This window comes from Rhincodon typus, chromosome 7, assembly GCF_021869965.1.
Source record: "Rhincodon typus isolate 14 chromosome 7, sRhiTyp1.1, whole genome shotgun sequence".
In the NCBI taxonomy this organism is placed as follows: Eukaryota; Metazoa; Chordata; class Chondrichthyes; order Orectolobiformes; family Rhincodontidae; genus Rhincodon; species Rhincodon typus.
This window is the reverse complement of record NC_063338.1, coordinates 37,683,924-37,706,209: the sequence shown is the minus strand read 5'-3', so window position 1 is coordinate 37,706,209 and position 22,286 is coordinate 37,683,924. Positions and strand designations below refer to the sequence as shown.

Genomic DNA, 22,286 nt, shown 5'->3' with positions numbered 1-22,286 from the left:
GCACCATTGCATATCAAAAATAGTGAGAGCAGGTGGCCACTCTTCAAGGTTCTTGGAGATGGGATTTCTTCCAACTCTCTGCAAATGACCCAGGAACAAAAACCAGGACCAAAGTGTGTGTGAGGAAGAGTGCGTGTGTGCTTGAGGGAAAGTGCATGTGCGTGAGAGTGACTCTCAGAGGATGGTGTGCACACAAGTAGGGGAGGTAGGGTAGGCATGTATGTGAGTGGGACAGGGGTAAGTCTGTGTGGATGCTGAGACTGAGAGTGAGCCAGACACATTGTTCTTCTCTCCTCCATCCCTACAAACCTTTCCTCAAAACAGGCAGGGAGAGGAGGAAAACCCAAGCAGAAAGACAAAATGCTTCCAACATTCACTTTTGTGTGATTTCTGACCAAACCAGCTTAGTGCATGCACCGCCAGAGGTGAAGGCGTGTTGGTTTCAGTTAAAGCAACTCCTTAGCTTGGCACTGTTCTCCACCTGCTTCATAGAGATCAAAACGTGGGTCTCACCAGTCCTTTTCCAGCTCTGCTTCTTAACTGAAGAGGTAAAAATAGTTTTTATTGCTTAGCTCTGCTATTTGGCACTTTCTAATCACCATCTTCATCAATTACTCCTTAATTTAAATGTTCAATTTATTACTTTAGAATTTTTTTTTTCTCTTGAAATGCATGGCTACTGTTGTGCCAAATCTAATCTTTCTGCAATTTGCTCCTCTGAATGAGAGAAAAATTGAAATGTAGCCTTCCAATGTAAAGATATTGGGCAATCCTGATTTATCTTAAGTAGCAGTAGCATCCAGCTCCTATCATGATAGCCTAAACATTAAGACCCATAATGTAGGCTGCAAAGCGCCTATTTTTTGAGGGGTCATGTGCCTGTGATGTTTCCAATACGGTGGGTTTGAAGTATGAGTATATTTTTGAACATATTATGAATTGTAGACCACTGTCTATATCCAGACATCAGATTCGGAGGTTGACAGGATAGACGCTGCGAGAGGTGTTCCCCTCATTGATGAATCTACAACTTGGGTGAACAGTTTCCAAGTAAAGGGTTTCCCATTTAAGACAGTTAAAGATGAGAAGCAATTTCTTCTCTCAGAGGGTTGTTAAATCTTTGAATTCACTACTGTAGTGGGTCATTGGATATATTTAAAGCTGAGTTAACAAGAATTTTGAGCTCCAAGGCAGACAATACTTATGGGAGACGAGCTATAGGAAGGATGTTATAAAACTGGAAAGGGTCCAAAAAAGATGTACAAAGATGTTACTGAACCTGGAGGGCTTGACTTCTAAGGGGAGGAAGGATAGGATGGGATTTTATTCCCTGGACCATTGGAGGCTGAGGGGTGACCTTATAGAGGTTTTTAAATCATGGTGGGCATAGATAAGGTGAATTGAGCAGGTTCAAAGAGGCAAACGGCTTATCTCTATTTGCCAATTTCTCATGCTGTATGCTTTAAAGAGGTATTATTGCTCTTATTTGCATATGCAAGTTACCAAAACCTGTTTAGCATGTCCGCCACAAGACTTGTGATCGTTAAGCAATGTTCCCTGCATGCTGCATGATTGCAACCTGGATAGCACAGCACATCTCAACATATGTGCACAGCTGTGCAAAAGAATTTAAAAGTCCTGTGCAATGAAGTGAAAAGGCTGTTTACAGTGAAGCAAAATTAAAAGGGCATTGGTCCCAAGGCTGGCTGTGCCAACAACAGCTGCACTCTGTAAAAACATACTTTGGCATCTTCTGTTCTGCTGCAACAAACAAGCTCATTTTTAAAAAATATACATGCCTAAACAGAGAGCTGGAAGGAGCAGCAATGCTCCTCGTGACCGCATATTTAAAGAACTTGGGCTGACACCACTTCTCTGATCTCAACTGCTACCTCTCCCCAGTGCCCGTGGTCACCAGTCTCTCAGCAGCGTTAGTTTTTCCAGAATTAGAATCCCAATAGGCCATTTGGCCCATTGAGTCCACGCAGAACCTCTCAACAGCATCCCACCCAGCCCCAGTCCCTCACGCTTCCCTATAACCCTGCATTTCCCATGGCCAATCTACCCAACCTGCACATTTTTGGACTGTGGGAGGAAACCAGAGCACCCAGAGGAAACTCACGCAGACACGGGCAGGACCTGCAAACTCCACACAGACAGTCACCCAAGGCTGGAATCAAACCCAGCGCTGTGAGGCAGCAGTGCTAATCACTGAGCCATCATGTTGCCCTATTGGCTTTGGATCTTCTTCATCTCACTGGATTCTGATTCTAACTTCACTGCCTTCACTTACCTGAGAATGGCTGAAGTGATATATTGCTGTTAACTTTTGGCAGTTTGCCTCCTGGTTGTATGAAAACTTAATGGAAATGAGGCCCAGTATAAAGTGCCCCACAATTCAGTTACAAGGATCATACTCTGCTTCCACATGTGTCCAAAATAGGTGTGGGTTGGTTTCTAACCCAGGTACAATTGATTTATTTTTCATTATCATTCATTCTTTGTAATCATTTATGTGTTTTAACTCAAAAAAGTCTAATCTAACTGCATTTTTACAATATATTTTGTAACGACAAGACACTCGGTGAGGTTCCCTAATTTATTACAGTTCTAAACAGGATACCCCAAATTGTTAAACTTCCAGGTGAGAAGGGAAAAACTGGCTTTATATTTTTATTCACCTACCCCCTTGGCTGGTTGTAACAAGGTTAATTTTAAAGGGAACCTTTCTCTTATGCATGTCTTTCTCTATTAACCCTCTTTGCTTTAAAAAGGAGACAACTTAGCCAGGCTTTCTTGAAATGACAAGAAAGTGAGTTTATTCATTACTACACACGAGAAGAATTAGTAACACAAATATGCATACACACAGATTAGAAATAAGAGAGGAGTCCAAAATTATAAAATTTAAAACAGAAACACATCATATTATATAACACAGTTAATCAGTCTCTGAATTTTTGTGAGGAGTGGATAATTGAATGTTGTGGCCATTGCAGAGGAATTTCCCAGTAGTGTCAAAGTTAATAGTTGCACAGTGGGTTTCACGATCCTTAGCCTTGTAGATGAGTTGAGATCCTGTAATTCTGACTCCTTTCAACCACAATTGAATTCCAACATTCAGGGTGAGAGAGAGTCCTTTAGTTCTTCAATTGCCTTTTGTCTGCCTCCTGACAGGCTGATGACAAGCTTTAAGAACAATTGAAGGTCTTTACCTGCAACAGAGGTAACTGGGGGATAGTTCTTAGACTGTGACTTGCACAGAATGCTAATGTTTGAACTCAGGTAGTTACATAGGAGAACGAACAGCCCTAGTAACACATTCTGGTAGAGTTGAAACTGGCCTTTTAACTTCTGTCCTTGTCTATTCTACAAAGGGAAGAGCGCAAAATGTGTCTGCAGTTTGGAAGATAATCTGCAAGGGGTGGATTACTGTTGAGCAAGGGGTCAGCAGCCCCTCGTTACCTTTGCAGTCACAAGAGATCACAGTTCTGTACATTTCACCTAGTCTTCTCCCCTTCAAAGTTTCCTTCATATTCATAAGTGTGACATTCTGTGGCTCTCTCTCTCTCCACGGCACTTAATTTACATCTGCAGCCATTTTGAGCTGCAGCATGCCCTTTTAAAAACACATTTTGGAATCGCAAGTTAAAAATATCCACAATGCTTTGGGGGTTTGGTCTGGTAGTCATGGTAATTTCCATTAAATCACAAAAAGGCCCAGCCTTCAGTAAAGCAAAATTGCTCTGTTTTTCCAACACTTTCAAAATTATGTCACTAAGATATTAATTTATAAATGTCTGATTCAAACGAAGGTTAACATAACCTCTGATGAAAAAGCTTTATACTGTCACAGAAGATATCTCAAAATCCTATTAGTGGTCATCAAAATTCAAAATAAAACCTGGCTGATTTGCAGCAGCTAAAATCTTGGAGAACTTGGCTTTGGATTTTGGTTTTGATTCTTAGTGACAGAAAGTATACAGAGACTGATCTCAGTCTGGATTCTGTGTACAAATTTACATAACTTGGTGAGTGTACTGCATGTTTGTCCAAGTCTGTTCTTACTTCTCCTGAAGGAGGTTCTTTTGATCGGATTGTAGTTCTCCAGTCTAGATTGATGTCCTTGGATATGGTGCCTAAACCTTTGACATACAAGCTGAAAGTGCCTCACCTCTCAATTCTACCCACTCTGCAAGGTTCACCTATTAATTTGTCCTAGCTCCCTGGCATAGACAATTATCTGACAGTACAGTTGTGGAAATTTGAAGAATAGCCATAGGCAGTGGTGCTATCAGTGATGAATGAGGCTAACACAAGTAGCGTTGGCCTCAACCAGCTGTCAGACATCCTCAGCGTTACTGAAGGAGGAGTTGGTGATATGTACAAACCGAGTGCACTCCTAACTGAAGAAACAGCAACACATGATTTCAAACCGCACTCCCAGTGGCAGATCAGCTGTTTGCACCAATGGATGTGTCAAAGACAAATAAATGCTTTTCATGAACAGCATTTGACTGATCTGATTTGATAGAAAATGGAAATTGTCAATCTTAGATCAGCTGAAAGTAATAGACTGACTCAAGCTAACAAACACTGTACCACTGGATACCAGCATCTCTACATATCCCAAATAATGGCCCCGCCCACAAAGGTTTTATCGAGGAAGGCATTGAAGGGTAATGGAGAGCAGGCAGGAAAGTGGAGTTGAGGCTGAGATGAGATCAGCCTTGGCTATATCAAATGGCGAAGCAGGCTCAAGGGGCTGAACCAAAGGAACACAAGAGAACAGTGAAAAGCAGCAGAACTAATTGAGCAAGTCTGTTCTACAACAGAACACAGCGAAGCTATAAAACTAAATAAAGAAAGGAAATAACTGTGGATGCTGTAAATCAGAAACAAAAACAGAAATTGCTGGAAAATTCAGCAGGTCTGACAGCATCTGTGAAGAGAAATCAGAGTTAACGTCTCGGGTTGAGTGGAGTCGAAATGTTAACTCTGATTTCTCTCTGCAGAGGCTAACCAAGCTTTTCCAGCAATTTCTGTTTTTGAAGCTATAAAACTCCCTGCTCTGGACCACAACCTTTCCAAATTTGTCTGGACATAACATGGTACCTTTTAGATTTCCAAAGAAAGACCTTTAACGCAGCTCCTCACATAAAATTACTGCTCAAACTCAAAGCAGTGGGTAGAACAAGATGAAACCTGTCTGAATTTGAATTGCCGCTGTGCCTATTATTCCTAATCTACATTCATAAGTAAGGCTTGACTCATGGTTAGTACTTTCAGCAGTAAGTGAGAAGCTGAGAATTAGAGCCTGTGGATGACAGAAAAGCAGAACAAAGTAAATATAGTAGCTGGCTGGAGTGTGTTACATGGAGAAGAACTAACAGCTGGGAAGCTTCCCAAAGTGGAGAAAAGCTTACCGAGAAGCGTCATTCAATTTATCAAAAGCATGAACTTCATAATATATACATTATTAAACTGGAATGCAATTGAACTGTTCATTGACTTCATTAAATTACACAACACAAAGCTCAGTGGATGTGCTCAAATCTCAGCACACAACCCAGTGTTAGCTCAGGGTGGTTATCAGCCAATAGGAAATCAATGTGAGCATCAACTCCAGAAACTACCCTGTCATCTGCAGACACTTACTGGAAGCCAATTGGATGTCACTGACTGGAGTGAAATGTCAACTTACAGGGCAATAAATAAAAGCAGTTGGACCAATATGTTTCATTTACCAGTTTGACAGCTGAGGACTGCTTTTTGTTTCTGGTTTGGAAAGGAAGAGACCATGGTAAAGGAGGCTTAAATCTTCCTTGTGAGAGCCCGAGCTACATTCATACTCCTCCTGGAACCACAGGGAAAGTTTAAAAGAAAACATACCAGTTTGGGTCCTTTCTGTTCCGAGCTGTTCTGTTCACTAGCTTCACCTGGTGGAAAAGCCTGGACAACTTCCCTGTCCCAGTCCCCTGCTCAAATTGTAGTCAGACCCAATTACATTATTAGACCCCAACATGCATATTTTAAAACCCTGCCAGGCTCAGGTGGCTACAGGAAAGCAGGTTAAAATAGAAAACCCTGAGATTAGAATGGAACATCAGAGGGTAAATCTCCTGGCAGATCTTGATTGTCCTGCTGCCTTGCTTCTAGTAGATAAACAGGGTTAACATCAGCCCATCATTTATTTAAAAATCATATCTGAGGCATATCTGTGAGCTGGGCATGGTTTACAAACTGAATCAGAGATAGTAGGAACTGCAGATGCTGGAGAATCCGAGACAACAAGGTGCAGGGCTGGATGAACACAGCAGGCCAAGCAGCATCATAGGAGCAGAGAGGCTGACGTTTCGGGCCTAGACCCTTCATCAGAAAAGGGGGAGGGGAAGGGGGTTCTGAAATAAATAGGGAGAGAGTGGGAGGCGGATAGAAGATGGATAGAGGAGAGGATAGGTGGAGACGAAACAAACAGTTCGAAGAGGCGGGGATGGGGCCAGTAAAGGTGAGTGTAGGTGGGGAGTTAGGGAGGGGATAGGTCAGTCCAGGGAGGACGGACAGGTCAAGGGGGCGGGATGAGGTTAGTCGGTAGGAGATGGAGGTGCGGCTTGAGGTGGGAGGAGGGGATAGGTGGGAGGAAGAACAGGTTAGGGAGGCGGGGATGAGCTGGACTGGTTTTGGGATGCGGTAGGGGGAGGGGAGATTTTGAAACTTGTGAAATCCATATTGATACCATTGGGCTGCAGGGTTCCCAAGCGAAATATGAGTTGCTGTTCCTGCAACCTTCGGGTGGCATCGTTGTGGCACTGCAGGAGGCCCAGGATGGACATGTCGTCTGAAGAATGGGAGGGGGAGTTGAAATGGTTCGCGACTGAGAGGTGCAGTTGTTTAGTGCGAACCGAGCGTAGGTGTTCTGCAAAGCAGTCCCCGAGCCTCCGCTTGGTTTCCCCGATGTAGAGGAGGCCACACCGGGTACAGCGGATGCAGTATATCACATTGGCAGATGTGCAGGTGAACATCTGCTTGACGTGGAAAGTCTTCTTGGGGCGTGGGATGGGGGTGAGGGAGGAGGTATGGGGGCAGGTGTAGCACTTCCTGCGGTTGCAGGGAAAAGTGCCGGGTGTGATGGGGCTGGAGGGGAGTATGGAGCGGACAAGGGAGTCACGGAGAGAGTGGTCCCTCCGGAAAGCAGATAAGGGTGGGGAGGGAAAAATGTCTTTGGTGGTGGGGTCGGATTGCAGATGGCGGAAGTGTCAGAGGATGATGCGTTTAATCCGGAGGTTGGTGGGGTGGTACGTGAGGACGAGGGGGATTCTTTTTTGGTTCTTATTGCGTGGACGGGGTGTGAAGGATGAGTTGCGGGAGACACGGTTGAGGGCGTTCTCGACCACTGAGGGGGGGAAGTTACGGTCCTTGAAAAACGAGGACAGCTGAGATGTAGTTTACAAACTGCTGGTGATCTGTATGCCTCAAATAGGTCTCCTGCGATGGTTCACCAGCTCTAGGTTATTGCAATATCAGGCAATGGGGAGGCTGTGCTGCTGACAAAAAAATACCCAGCATGAAGGTGGAGGGGAGGGTGTGCAGCTACGCTGCGGTGCTGCCCTGTCAGCGTTGCAGTGCCCATATTATTCCTTTGAGTCCTGAAGGACCAATCCAGCCGGATCCAGAAAGTTTAATTTATTTAAATTCTCATCCACTTTGTCACATAGTGAGTGGAGTGACAAGTAGACTGTTAACATTTCAAAATGGTGTTATGTATGTAACAGGATCCAACAAGAGATTAACGTGGTGTCTGATTAAGTGGATGCCTGGACTATCAATGAAAGATCCCAATAAAAGACACTGGGGTGCAGGAATAAGACAGTGAGATGTGACCCTTTCCTCTGAGATTGGGATGGCAGAGCCTGGATAATTTCTGACTCTACAAACCTGACTTAGAAGACAGTACCCCTGCATTTTAGGATCTCTCTCCAAGGGACTGGGGTTTCTTTGAGTTGTGGCAGACTGCCAGGTGAAGAGGCACGCTGAGCACAGAAACAGAAAAGCAAGCAACAGTCCTCCAGTCCTCAACCCTGTGGTGAATGTAAGAGATGGCAATTATCTTTTAACAATGCAGAAAGGTGTTGAAAGGGCAAGTGTTTTAAATGCCTTGACCACACAGCAGCTTTCTTTAATAGCTCTTGTGACTGCGACTTTTCACATTTTTACTAGTTCCTTTTTACAGATCTCCTGACAGTACCGATGAGTTTATGTACTTTCTAATGAATATTCATGACTGTGCTTTAATTATCGCTAAGGGCACCTTACCTTCCCCAAAGGATGTCTGACCTTCCCGAAAGGATCATTTCGAAGAAGATACCTTACCTCTCCAAATGGGGACCCAATTTACCCAAGCTACTCTTCAAGCTTAGAACTGCTTCTCCCAGATCTAATCTGCACACATTAAGACAGTCTTAGCCCCATCCTCCTGGTGTTTGAAAAGACGGATATGATTCGCAGCAGCTGCCATTTTTTACATGCAATTACCTCTGTGAATCATGAAGCTGTATTCCTAACACAGACCATTGTCTCACTGGAAAAAAATGGCTGCAGCCATGATCAGGGCTTTTGGATTGCGGTCTCTACTGGTATCTTTGCAAAAATGGTGAGATTCGTTGTTGGTGTAAATGTTCAGGCCTAAGTCTCTTATCTCAATTTTTTAGCGAGGCCTGGCTGGTGCGATAGGCTTAGTGTCCTGCCAGGGGCATCAGGTGGCAAATCTGCATACAATAGCAACTGGCTACCCCACCTTAGTTCAAGTTTTCAGGAGAGGCTGTGACCTCCAAGCTAACAGCTCATGAACATTTGACGAAGACCAGAATAGAATTCTGTGAACCAGTTTAATTATGTTAATCAATAATGTGTTTTTTTTTTGCTATATTGATGTGCATTTGGTCAAAACGAAACATGTGATTTTCTTGTTTAATTGCAAAGTGTGACAATTAAATGCTTGCTGTATGTGCTAAGTTTAGAGTCATAGTGTCATACAGCATGGAAACAGACCCTTCAGTCCAACCAGTCCATGCCGACCATAATCCCAAACTACACTAGTCCCACCTGCCTACGCTTAGCCCATATCCCTCCAAACATTTCTTATTCTTGTACTTATTCAAACGTATTCTAAATGTTGTAACTGTACCAGCATCCACCACTTCCTCTGGAAGTTCATTCCACACACGAACCACTCTCCGTGTAAAAAGAATGCTCTTTTTTTTTTTACATCTTTCTCCTCTCAACTTAAAAAATATGCCTCCTAGTCTTGAAATCCCCCACTCTCGGGAAAAGACTTCTGCCATTCACCTTATCTATACTCCTCATGATTTTATAAATCTCTTCTTACAAAGCCTCTTCTTATAACTCAAATCTTCCTTTCCCGGCAACATCCTGGTAAATCTCTTCTGCACCCTCTCCAGCTTAATTATATCCTTCCTATAACAAAGTGACCAGAACTGGACATAGCACTACAGAAAAAGCCTCACCAACGTCCTGTACAACCTCAACATCACATCCCAACTCCTGCATTCAAAGGTCTGAGCAATGAAGGCAAGAGTGCTAAATGCCTTCTTAACCAACCTATCCATATATGATGCAAACTTCAAAGAATTATGTACCTTAACCCTGAGGTCTCTCGGTTCTACAACACCATCCAAGGTCCTACTTTTAATTGTTGAAGTCCTGCCCTTGTTTGTTTCACCTAAATGCAATATCTTGTATTTATACAAATGAAGCTGTATCTGCCACTCTTCAGCCCAATGAACCAATTGATCTAGATCTCTTTGTAATCTTAGATAATCTTCTTCATTGTCCACTATACCACCAATTTTCGTGTCATCCACAAACTTAACAAGCATGCCTTCTACATTCTCATTTAAATCATTAATATAAATTACAGACAAAAGTGGAACACCACTGGTCACAGGCCTCCAGTATGAAAACAACCCTCCAACGTCACTCTCTGTCTCCTGCCATTAAGCCAATTTTGTAACCAATTGGCAAGCTCACCCTGAATCCCATGTGATAACTTTACTAATTAGTTACAATACAGAACCTTGTCAAAGGTGTTACTAAAGTCCAAGCAAACAATGTCTAATTCTCTGCCTCATCAATCTGCGTGGTTACAAAAACAAAGTTGCTGGAAAAGCTCAGCAGGTCTGGCAGCATCTGTGGAGGAGAAAACAGAGTTAACATTTCGGATCCGGTGACACGTCCTCAGAACTGCGTGGTCACAATCTGCGTGGTTACTTCCTCAAAAAACTCAATCAAGTTTGTGATACACGATTTCCCTCGCACAAAGCCATGCTGATTATCCCTACTCATTTCTTGCCTCTCTAAATGCATATAAATCCTATCTTTCAAAATCCCCTTACTTACCTACCACCAAAGTTAGACTCACAGGTCTATAGTTCCCAGGCTTCTCCTTATATCCATTCTTAAACAAAGGCACAAAATTAGCCACTCTCCAGTCATCCGGCACCTCACCTGTATTTATAGATGATACAAGTATTTCTGCTAGGGACCTCGCAATTTCCTCCTTAACTTCGCACAAAGTCCTGGGATACACTAGATCTGGTGCCGAAGGTTTGTCGACCTTTATATTTTCTAAGACCTTCAGCACTTCCTCTTCTGTAATGAGAACTGTTTTCAAAACATCAATATTTATTTCCCTGAATTCTCTAGACTCCATTTCTTTCTCCACAATAAAACCTGACCCAAAATATTCATTTAATATATATCTCTTCTCCTGAGATTCAACACAAATACGACCTCTGATCTTTAAGGGGATTTGGGATTGCCTTTTATTATGATTACAAAAAATGTTCTTAATATAAATGTTAAGATAATGCATCAAAAATAATCCTTGTGTATATGAATTGTCTGTGATATATGGGATGTTACAGTGTATTTGCTGTGCAGGATTTAAAATGTCCTTTAATGTTTTTGTCTATAGCAGTGACTTTGTCAAGTCAAGGTTTGATCATGTGTGGTGTGCCCAATTTCTCAGAATACATCCGTAGCAAATAATTACATTGATTTTATTAATGTTTATCCGAAATATTACAAGAAAATCTGGAAAATGTGTTTTCATGTAAATGTTATAGTAAGTTTTTTCAGCAGAGGATGTTTGAATTTGGGTATATGTATATGAATGATGGAGCAAATAAAACATGAGAGAGTGTGTTCATTACATACTGGTTGCAGCTTTCATTGTTCAGAACATTAATTTCTGCATACAATTAAGCCGGTGTAGTAAGCTAGCTCAGAGAGTTAGGGAGATGCAAAAAGACGGATAATACTGGCTATTCAGTTCAGAGGCTGGGAATACTATGACAAATAACTCACCTCCTGACTCCCCAAACCGTGTACACCATCTACAAGACAAGTCTGGAATGTAATGGAATACTCTCCACTTACTTGGATGAGCTCCAAAGATATTCAAGAAATCTATACCATCCCAGGATAAAGGATTGCATTTGAGTGATTCTCCATTTGTCACCTTCAACACTCACTCCCTCCATCAAAGATGCAGTGACAGCAGTGTGTTTCCTCCAGAATACACTGCAGCAACTCACATGATGGCACCCTCTAAACCTCCAACCTCCACTAACTAGAATTATAACATTGTTCTGGTGGAGAAAGGCGGTAGGTTCATTGGAGCATCGCCACTTGCTATAGTTTCCTGCAAGCTCCCTACCAACCTGACTTCTGTGAGGAAAACAGGTTAAATATCCAGGTGAAGAAATCACAAAAAACAGGCATAGGGAGCAATATAAATGGCTCATAAAACATTTGTTTTTGCTTCAAGGTACTTGAGAACTAAACATGAGGAAGTAATAATAGTGGTGACATAGAGCCTTGGTCAGGCCCCATATGGACTACATACTACAACACAGTAAGACCTATTTAACATTGTCCCATTTAACATCATTTCACTTTAACATTGGTCAATTAATGGGGCTTATTTGATCAATTAACGGGGCCTATATTTTCATTTAGTATCTCAAGATTCCTTTTAACACCATTTCCCACCAGTCAGATACAGAACTGCGTGACCCATTCAGTGCCATTTTGAAGTACTTCTCCTTGACCCAGACTCCCTGACCAATCCTCTGACTTGCAGCTCTCCCATTCCCGGAATAACTAGCTCCCAATTCTTTATCCTGTCAAACTTCCTTGGGTGGGCCCTGGTGATGACTGGCAAGAGACCAAAGGAACAGTTTTCGATTTGCAGGAAATATATTCTCTTCCAGTTGGTTTGTCATCAAATTCCCATTTTCTGATGAGAAATCACTAGGTATTAACAGATCTTTAATCCCAAAAATGAGACAATTTAATCCACAATGGACCTAATATGTTTGGAATGCTGGGTTGCGATACTGCCCCTGGAGGAAAACCTCTTCTTCTGCCTCTAAGTGCACTGTGCAGTTTGTGTTGTCACAAGGCTTGTGGCGCCAGATGCTATTCTGCACATTGGAAAGGTGACGTTGTATCGTCTTTGTATCACGTGGTTTGTAATGGATCCCCCTTGCACATGAGCGACTGCTGTGTGACTCTGGTTGGTTTCTGCAAGCTTCTTCTTTACACTCTTACATACAATACCGTTCTCTGTAAGTACATCACTCAAAAGGTCAGACTATTCTCCGAGGCACCCATGGCAGTGTCTTGGCCCGGTCTCTCAGCAGCATAGGGCAGCATCTCAGACCAGCAGCGTCTCGGTGGCTCATGGCAGTGTCTTGGCCTGGTCTTTTGGCGGCTTGTAACAGTCTCTCGGTGGCTCGTGGCAGCGTGTCGGCTCGGTGTGTGAGTGGGTCCTGCCCAGGCATGTTCCAGGGGCAGCAGGGAAAGATCGGGGAGGCTGCATCTTCGGCAGCAGCGGTGGCATTGCAGCCCAACGTGGGAAGAGCCAGTAATGAGAGAGGTTCCCCGGTACCTGTGGTGTTGAGGACAGGCAGCTGAGCTCTCCCAGAGAGCGAGCTAAACGGAGGACTCATCAAAGACTGTTGAACTTTTAACTTAATTCCTTTATTTTTCCAGTTTAAATTAAGAAAGACTTTACTGTTAACTATTACCTTATTTCTTTATTTTTCTACTCATTCTCTGAAGGTAGTGCTTAACTTTTTAACTATGTTTGTCTCACTACTTTGTACCTAAGTATTTGTACCTAGGTACCTTTGTACCTAAGGCGGTGCCATGCGTGGCAACATTAGACACTTTTCACTGTACTCCTGTACTTGCATACATGTGACAATACAATCTAAAACTATTCCGTCCTTCCTTCACAGTGCCTTGCACGTGATAGCTAACGTCCCTGTTGCAGCATCAGCACCTCATTTTCAGATCCATTCTCATGTTACTACATTATAAATGTGGGAGCTGCGCCCAGAAGCTTTAAAACCCAGGATGATTGGAAAGGAAGACCCAAAGAGGGTGAAGTGAATCACAAAGTCACTACCGGGAGACAATTCACCACCTGCAAGTTGAAGCTGCTTCTCCTGCATCCCACTGTCCAACTCCACAGTTCTCCTTTCCAGTGAGGGTCCAGTCGAGGGAAGCTTTGAGCAGGACCATTGTTGCTGCGGGGGTTTCAGCAAGAGGAAGGATCAGAGGGAAAATGGCTTAAAGAGCAGGAATTTGTCACAGATTAGAGCAACAGCATCAAGAGTTAGGGGTATTGGGCTGGAGGGAGCTGCTAGGTGGAGTCGATTGCATTAGGTTGGGTAAATGATAAAGACATTCAATAGATTCTCTGTTATTTCTGGCGAAGCCACAACAAGGGGGTATAATCTTAAAATTAGGGTTAGCCGGTTAGGGGTGAAATCGGCAAACATCTTTTCACTCGAACAATATCTGTAATATCCTTCCAAATACTTGTGGTTATTTGGAATTGTCAAGAATGACATGGCCAGGTTTTGGTTAAGTAAGGACACTAACTAATGTGGAGCAAAGTCAGGTACATGGCTCATGATCTCACAGAATGGCAGACCGGGCTGAAAGGACTGAATAGCCCACATCTTTTCAAAGGATCTCCATTCTCTTCCTTTTCAATTGGTCGTAATGGTGTGGCCCTAACATCTATCAATGTAAAGTTTTGATTAACCTACCCACATCCCTAACCTGTTTGTTTCTTTCCAGACCACTGACTACTATGCTTTATGTTTTGGAAGCTATAGCATATCCACAGGGATTTTTCCCATTGCTAAGGAGCAGAATATGGTTCAGGTGCAGGAGCTGAAAGGTTGAGGCCATTCACAGTGAGACAACACTTCTCGGCAATGTGTTAGAATGAGCAGCAACCTGGCTGGGAAATGGGTTGGCATGGGAAAGGGAGAGATTTGTGGAAAAGGAGGGAGTGGGTGGTAGAGGAGGGGAAAGAGTGGAGGGACATATCAGCAACTGGCCTGTCCTTTGATCTTCTCATACAGACTGCTGTTATCAGAACTGACAGCATAAAAAGGCAGGCTTATTGCAGTGACTTACCTCCCTCTATATAAGGATATGAAGACAACTAGACCCACATAAACAAAGTTAGTATTGTTGGAAAAGTAAGCAATTTATAACAAAGAAATAAACTAAATGGTCCAACATCTAGAGATAGTAGGAACTGCTGCATCCGCTGTACCCGGTGTGGCTTCCTCTACATCGGGGAAACCAAGCGGAGACTTGGGGACCGCTTTGCAGAACACCTACGCTCGGTTCGCAATAAACAACTGCACCTCCCAGTCGCGAACCATTTCAACTCCCTCTCCCATTCCTCAGACGACATGTCCATCCTGGGCCTCCTGCAGTGCCACAACGATGCCACCCGAAGGTTGCAGGAACAGCAACTCATATTCCGCTTGGGAACCCTGCAGCCCAATGGTATCAATGTGGATTTCACAAGTTTCAAAATCTCCCCTCCCCCTACCGCATCCCAAAACCAGTCCAGCTCATCCCTGCCTCCCTAACCTGTTCTTCCTCCCACCTATCCCCTCCTCCCACCTCAAGCCGCACCTCCATCTCCTACCGACCAACCTCATCCCGCCCCCTTGACCTGTCCGTCCTCCCTGGACTGACCTATCCCCTTCCTAACTCCCTACCTACACTCACCTTTACTGGCTCCATCCCCGCCTCTTCGACCTGTTTGTTTCCTCTCCACCTATCCTCTCCTCTATCCCTCTTCTATCCGCCTCCCACTCTCTCCCTATTTATTTCAGAACCCCCTTCCCCTCCCCCTTTTCTGATGAAGGGTCTAGGCCCGAAACGTCAGCCTCTCTGCTCCTATGATGCTGCTTGGCCTGCTGTGTTCATCCAGCCTGCACCTTGGTCCAACATCTATGCTGCTGTTATGCTCCACATGAACCTCCACTCAGATGAGAGTAGAGCAAATATGTTAGCTGGCATAAAGCATTATGAAGATAGTTGTCTCCTTGCTTCCCCTTCCTGAACCCACCCCCAACAAATATCCCCTTTCCATCCTCCACTTTGAAGAGTGCCCTTGATTTTGATCTCCACCCTTTCCCATGTGTAACAATGAGGGAGATCATTTAATTGTATATTAAATTTAGTACATGCGACTTATGCTATACTCAGTGAATACTTCCAATAGGGTAAGCCAATGACCAAATGTCAATGGTTTTCGCATCCCCATCAAGCTTGTAGGTACCTCCTCAGTAGGATTTTTCACAGCTCAGGGAGCTTCAATAAGCTGTCATATTGATATGCTAGCAGCTTCAATAGTATATTAGAGCCACCAAACTTCCACATCACACTGCACAGTTTCAGTATGCATACACACCAACGTCTTTATTTACCCAAATACAGGAACGTTGTTTGTTCTCCTAAGCTTGTGGCTTCTTTTAAACAAACTGCAAGCTTCTTTTAAACAAACTGCAAGCTTCTTAAACTATTGCCTTTCTCTTTAGTGTAAGCATTCTGGAATCATTACTACTGCAGCAGTTCAGGACTGGCTGCAGTGTATTTTCAAGTGGGAGTAAACTATCCCATAGGGCTATCTGAAGCAGAACAGGGGCTTCCCCTAACTGTTTTGACCACAGTATCCTTCCCTTAATCGATACTATTAGAAAAAATCAACTTCTCGTTCATTTCCTTTACTGCATCTGAAACTTGCTTATTGGCAGTAATGCTTCCTTACTTAACAGCAACAATTGTACATCCGAAGTAAATTGTGGGACAGGAAACCTTTAAGACATCCTGATGACTTAATAATGTACTGTATAAGAAGAAACCTACTTATTGTTTCTTTCATTCCTTGATAAGCTTCTTATTGCTCCTAATTTAGCTGATTTCTTTGGCTTTGATATTTATGTTCCTAACACCATCATTTATAAGGATGAATAATAAACTTAAGTCAATGGAAAAAGTGTGAACCAAAATGCAAAGTTAAATGTAATACTAAATCTGTAAGTATCTGAAGTACTTAGAGATACGTGATTTTTAAGCAAATTTAAAACTTACCCTCCCATTGTGCTTCCTTTTTAATTTGATTTATTATTGTCACATGTACCTAGGTACAGTGAAAAAAATTGTTTTGCATGCAATACAAGCAGATCATACCATACAAAGTGCATTGGGTAACAGGACAGAGCAAAAAATACAATGGTACAGCTGTGGAGAAGGTGCACAAACAGCAAGATCAACATTTAAATTGAAAATTTGAGAGGTCGATTCAGAAGCCTGATAACAGTCAGGAAGAAGGCGTTCTTGAATTTGTTGGTCAGTGTTTTTAAGCTTTTATATCTTCTATCTGATGGAAGACGTTAGAAGAGATTATAACTGAGGTGGGAAGGATCTTTGATCATGTTGGCTGCCTTTTCTAGGCAGCAAGAAGTGTAAATGGAGTCAATGGATGGAAGAGCAGCTTGAGTATTACCCAGAGGTTTAGTTGTTGCCAAGCAGGGGATCCTGTAATTTGGAAGTGATCATGACAAAGAAACTCTTGAGATCCTAGGGAGTCAGGACACTAATCAAATTAGAGATAGAGATGAAGGAGGTTCCATTATAAGTTTGACTGGACCATCTTCTCTTTGTCCTGATGATAGTTTGAGTGCAAGTAGCAAGTAACATGATCAAGTATCATTACAAAAACTACAGAGAAACTGAGATTTGGAACAAACCATTGTAATATCTTTTAATTTCCTTTTCTTTCAAATAGACTGGAGAAACTTGCCAAAGAGGGGAAGATTTAGAAAGATGCAATTGGCCTTGTACCTCCACTTAATCAGCCACATTCCGATTGCCAGTCACCAGAAGGATTCATCCAAAGGTCATGTAGAGAATCCAGGACAGATTTGTTTTCAGCTGGAAGAGAACGAAGCAATGAAAATAGCTAAGGATGCATGTGATAGACAAAGCTAAGTGATCTCACAGCCAATGGATCAGATCTAAGCTCTGCAGTCCTCCTACATCCAGCTATGAATGGTGGTGGACAATTAAACAATTCACTGGAGGAGAAGGCTTCTCAAATATTTCCAACCTCAAGATGGAAGAGCCAAGCACATCAGTGTAAAAGAAAAGGCTGAAGCATTCACAGCAATCTTCAGCCAGAAGTGCCGAGTGGATGATCCATCTCGGCCTCCTCCTGAGGTACCCAGCATTACCGATACCAGTCTTCAGCCAATTCGATTCACTCCATGAAATGTGAAGAAACACTTGGAGACACTGGATACTGCAAAGGCGATGAGTCCTGACAAAATTCTGGCAATCGCACTGAAAACATGTACTCCAGAACTTCTGCACTCTTGATCAAGCCATTTCAGTACACCTACAGCACTGGCATCTAGCCAACAATGTGGAAAATTCCCCAGATATGTCCGTACACAAAAAGTAGGTCAAATCCAACCTGGCCAATGACTGCCCCATCAGTCTACTCTTGATCATCAGTAAAGTGATGAAAGGTGACATCAACAGTGCTATCAAGCAGCACCTGCTCAGCAATAACCTGCTCAGTGATGCCCAGTTTTGGTTCCGCCAGGGCCACTCAGCTCCTGACCTCATTACAGCCTTGGTTCAAACATGGACAAAAAAGCTGAATTGCAGAGATGAGTTCTAAATGATAGCCCTTGACATCACGGTCACAGTTGACTGAGTGTGGCATCATGGAGCCCTAGTAAAACTAGAAGCACTGGAACTGAAGGGGAAATCTTTCCATTGGTTGGAGTCATTCCTGGGGCACATAGAAAGATAGTTATGGCTGTTGGAGGGCAATTATCTCAGCTCCAGGACATCTCTGCAGGAGTTCTGAGGCTCAACCACCTTCAGCTATTTCATCAATGATCTTCCCTCCATTATAAGTTCAGTGAAATAACTCCACAGAAGCCACTACACTGCCAGCAAATCACCCTTTATTCACACACAAGCGAGTCCTTGACACTGATCCAGCTCCCTCACTGCCAGCTCTCAGAATGAGCAGGATGTCTGACACTCCTTATCTGTCAGCCAGGGCTCCCTGATTGGACCAGGTTAACAGCCCAAATCAGGGAACTCATATTCTATGAGGTCCACCTGGCTGCCACATTACAATCACTACAGTCAGAAGTGAGGATGATTGCCAATGATTGAACCATGTTCAGCACCATTCACAACTCCTCAGATACTGAAGCAGTCCACGTTCAAATGAACAAGACCTGGACAATATCCAGGCTTGAGCTGAAAAGTGGCAAGTAACACTCAAGCCACACAAAAGCCAGGCAATGAATATCTCTAATAAGAGACAATCTAACTACTGCCCTTTGACACTCAAGTGTGTTATCATCACCAAATACTCACTGTCAACATTTTGGGGGTCATCACAGACTATATAAATCCAAAGACAACAACGGTAGATCAGAGGCTAGGAATACTGCAGTAATTCACCTCCTGACACCCAAAGGCTCACCATTTATAAGCTCAGGAATATTATGGAATACTCCCTAGTTGCCTGGATGAGTGCAGCCCCAACAACTCACAAAAAGCTCAACTCCATCCAGAACATAGCAGCCTGTTTGTATGGCACCACAGCCTAAACATGAACAACAATTTTGAAATTGTTCTTGAGTATACTCAAGTCCATGACATTGAAATATATAAAGGCCTTCTTCTGACCCTGAGAAGCCCTTTTGCAAGCCTTCCTTCAATCCAAGAAACAACCATTGACAACTGCTCTGTTTCCTGTGCTTTCGCAAATTTCATATCCATACTGAACTGACCCTTTAATTCCATGGGGCTTTAAATTTACTGACAAGGTCATAACGTTGTAATTTACAAAATCCAATGATTTTGAAAGTCCATGTGCACCACATCATTAGCTGCTCATTTCTTCACCCAACTGTCTCAATTATTTCACCAAAATACTCAGACAAGTTAGTTAATCAAGAAAAAAAACAAAGAACTGTGGATGCTGGAAATCAGAAACAAACTAAAATCGCTAGGAAAGCTCAGCAGGTTTAGCAGCATCTGTATAGAGAAAGCAGAGTTAAAGTTTCGGATCCAGTGACACTTCTGTTGGCTCACTGGATCTGAAATAGTAACTCTGTTTACTTTCCACAGATGCTGCCAGTTTTCCCAGCCATTTCTGTTTTTGTTAGTTAATCAAGATTTGCTTTTAACAAATACATGTTGCCTTTTATTACTGGATTCCATAACAAGAAACATAAACTAGATCTGAATGTGCTTCTCTCAACTTCCATGTAATCTCCTCTTTGCCTTCTCCTGTCCGAGGAATACAGTCCCAACTACTCAGATCTTTCCCCATGTCAGGGCTGTCTCAGCCTTGGAATTATTCTTGTAAATCATTTTATTCAGCCACAAATGTGGCCTTTCTGCCTTAACTCTGGTAGTTGCCAGCCTGCTGTTGTGATGGCTGGCTCCTCCATCAAACTGCAAGGTTTCGTATTTGGAAGGGGTTCCACCTGCTTGCTGGAAGAACATCTCAGGAATATCTTTTCAGAATCCTCACTGTGCCCTCCACTGGGAACTGAACTAGCCTAAGCGGCCACCTGCAGCTTGTGGGTGCAGAGCCATTGCTTCTGTTCACCTGCCTCTGGCAAGATTGCACCAGGTAAAAATGCTTCCAGGCACCAACCAATCACCCTAATTACAAATTTGCTTCTGGTCTAATCTTCAATTAGATCTCCAAAGGACTGCGAAGATCATGGCTAAAGTATCTAACCATATATGACATACAACAGGGCAAGACAAAACTTCATTTTTATTAACGTAGTAGCACAAACTGATTTCAGATATGGTCAAAAGAGATTGAGAATTAACCATGCTTTGCTGTGCATAAGGCACAAGAAAGATAATGTGCAGAAGATCAGCTCAAATGTTCAATGGACAATAAATTAAAAATGGTTCAATTTGCCTGTTGTCAGTTTCAATTATAAGCATTTCAGTGGGATATGTATTTACATCCACCTCTTTACATACTGTTTGAGAAAAGAATGCTATTGGGATGGGTAGTGAATTCTGATTGATAAGGACATTGCCATGGGAAACACACCATTTAGATGATTACTGCCAGCTCCGTATGTTCAACAACATTGAACAAGTACTCCATTTCACAACATAATATCCAATGATAATTCTGTTATCTAATGCATTGCCCTTTATGCTATCACTTCAGTCCCACCTTCTCAGTTTTAAGATTTTCTCGCAGTCGCAAAATCAAAGGACAAAAAACAGATTTTTTGCGACATTTCTCATTCTTTTTAAAGCAGCATAAAAATTAATACTTCCAAGTTCACAATTTCTTTTCACACATCCTGTTGACAATATGACCTTGCAATGTAAATGAATCTGACTACACAGGACTACCTTTTGCTTCTGGAATAAGGTGGGTTTAAAAGAACCAGTTTAAAATACCATATACATAAAATTTCTGAACTATCAATTTTATTCTACATGTTAGCATTATAATTTCACAATCAAGACAGTTTATTGCTGTCCCAATTTCAATGATGGTGTCTTTCAGGCAACTTCTCACTGTTGCAACAGGTTTGGGATACATAAAGCTCTTGTGAGTATGTCACATTCCGGAGAGCACACTGGAAATTTGTTAGGAGAAACCTGCATTTGACTGATTGCAATTCTAATTGCTTCATTGTAACAAGTTCCTTGTCTTGTTGCTAAGATAATTGTATAAGTAAGATAAACAAGTAATAAATAAAAAAAGGTTTGATATGACAATTAATCACCATTTTAAAATACACCATCCCAAATAACTTTGACTCTCAGTTTATGAATTGCACCAGAACTATAAGACATGACTAAACCCTAATCCCTGTTCTTTTCCCATGAAATTGACATCAAACGTGGCAGGGAAAATCCATGGTGTAGATATTCTTGAACAGTATAGTACTAGCCCAGCAAATAAAATAGGGCAGAACAGTCTTCTACCAAATCTCTGTCCCAGAAAATTATACAAAGAGCAAAATGGGAACAATTGAGGATTAACAAATCAACATGGTGTTGAAAAATGCAAAAGCTGAAATATTTTCCATTCACTGTTAATGCCCGAAGCATTGCCTTTTGCAATGTGAATGCATTCAACAAAATGGTACTGATCGGGGGTCTGCGTTGGCCTACATTTGTTTACTACATTCTTAAATAATGTGTTAGGATATTCTTACATACTGTATGCAAAAATCATCTGGGCACTGGAATTAAAGGAACAATGTTTGAATTTATGCAAGAAAATGCCTGGAATACAACATTCACAATATGGGATCACAATGTACTTTAGATTGCCGGGGTGAGAAAAAGAGACATAAAAAGACCACTTTTATTTTAATTCTATCATTGGGTTTTCATTTGGTGGAAGAAGTTAAAATCACCCCTTTGATATTACTTAACTAGCTTAGAAATGCGTTTGTTTGTTTTTGTTTTTGTTTTTGATGCGTATAGGCTGATTATTTCAACTTTATAAGTGTAATACATACATTACATTATAAGTTCTGCAGCAATATTTTGCTTACAAAATCAAAATCACATCATTTTCAAATGGAGTATTTGTTCAATGTTGTGAAATGCTGTAAGAATAACTAATTGAACAAATGGGTACAGGAACTATGGGCAACGAAAGCTGATAGATTGGGGAAAGAAATCTAAACTTTGATTCAGCTAGCCTCAAGATATGTTAAAACTAAAGATATAAATAGGCAAATTCAATCGCACTGCTTTAATGCTGTGGCAGAGAAAAATTCACACATCATTCAGATCAGAAAGAACATGAGAAATGGAAACACTCAGCCATAAATCTGAAGCCGAAG

The 22,286-nt window shown here is 42.2% G+C and overlaps 1 protein-coding gene across 1 annotated transcript in view; it reads right to left on the bottom strand.

The window, feature by feature from the left end:
• Positions 1-22,286, bottom strand: part of pde1a (phosphodiesterase 1A, calmodulin-dependent) — a 477,849-nt gene that overhangs the window by 167,493 nt on the left and 288,070 nt on the right. The gene's annotated exons all lie outside the window — the stretch shown is intronic.